Raw genomic sequence first — 649 nt, forward strand, 5'->3', positions numbered from 1 at the left:
AGGACATTGCAGTGATCAGCTCAGGAAATGGAGAGACAGGTGCCCACTTGTCTCTCTCACTCATCCTGCAATTAGACCTGGACTCAACCTGAGGTTGGTTCCAGTCCTGCCTCTCAACCACTCTTTTTGTTTGTTTTTTGTAAATGCTCACGAGGATATTTTCCCATTAATTTTTAGAGAGAGAAAGGGAGGGGGAGAGACAGAGAGAAAAGAAACATCAATGTTGACAGACATATTGATTGGTTGCCTCCCACACCAGGGCCACGGATTGAGCCTGCAACCAAGGTACATGCCCTTTGCCGGAATTGAACCCTGGACCCTTCAGTCCATGGGCCGATGCTCTATCCTCAAGCCAAACCGGCTAGGGCTCAACTACTCTTTATCCTCTGGGACCTAAGGGTGGCAGCCTGTTTATTGGGCAGGCGCTGACTTCACCCATGACCCCACCATCACTGCAGAGAAGGCCCATAGCAGGAACACACAAATGCCAATGGAATTGAACCAACACCCGAGGCTCCTCTCTGAACCTCATTTTCCTCATCTGTAAAATGGGGAGAAAGGCCCTGACAGCCACAGTTCACACGAGGCTCCTCTGATTCCACATCCATTGGCACAGGGCCCGGGTGCACGGTAGGAGTGAGGGACAGTG

The 649-nt window shown here is 51.2% G+C and overlaps 1 protein-coding gene across 1 annotated transcript in view; it reads left to right on the forward strand.

Annotated features, from left to right (window-relative positions):
• Positions 1 to 649, forward strand: part of LOC102248489 (alpha-1-acid glycoprotein) — an 8,089-nt gene that overhangs the window by 6,505 nt on the left and 935 nt on the right. The gene's annotated exons all lie outside the window — the stretch shown is intronic.

The sequence above is a fragment of the Myotis brandtii genome, unplaced genomic scaffold, assembly GCF_000412655.1.
Source record: "Myotis brandtii unplaced genomic scaffold, ASM41265v1 scaffold658, whole genome shotgun sequence".
NCBI lineage: Eukaryota > Metazoa > Chordata > Mammalia > Chiroptera > Vespertilionidae > Myotis > Myotis brandtii.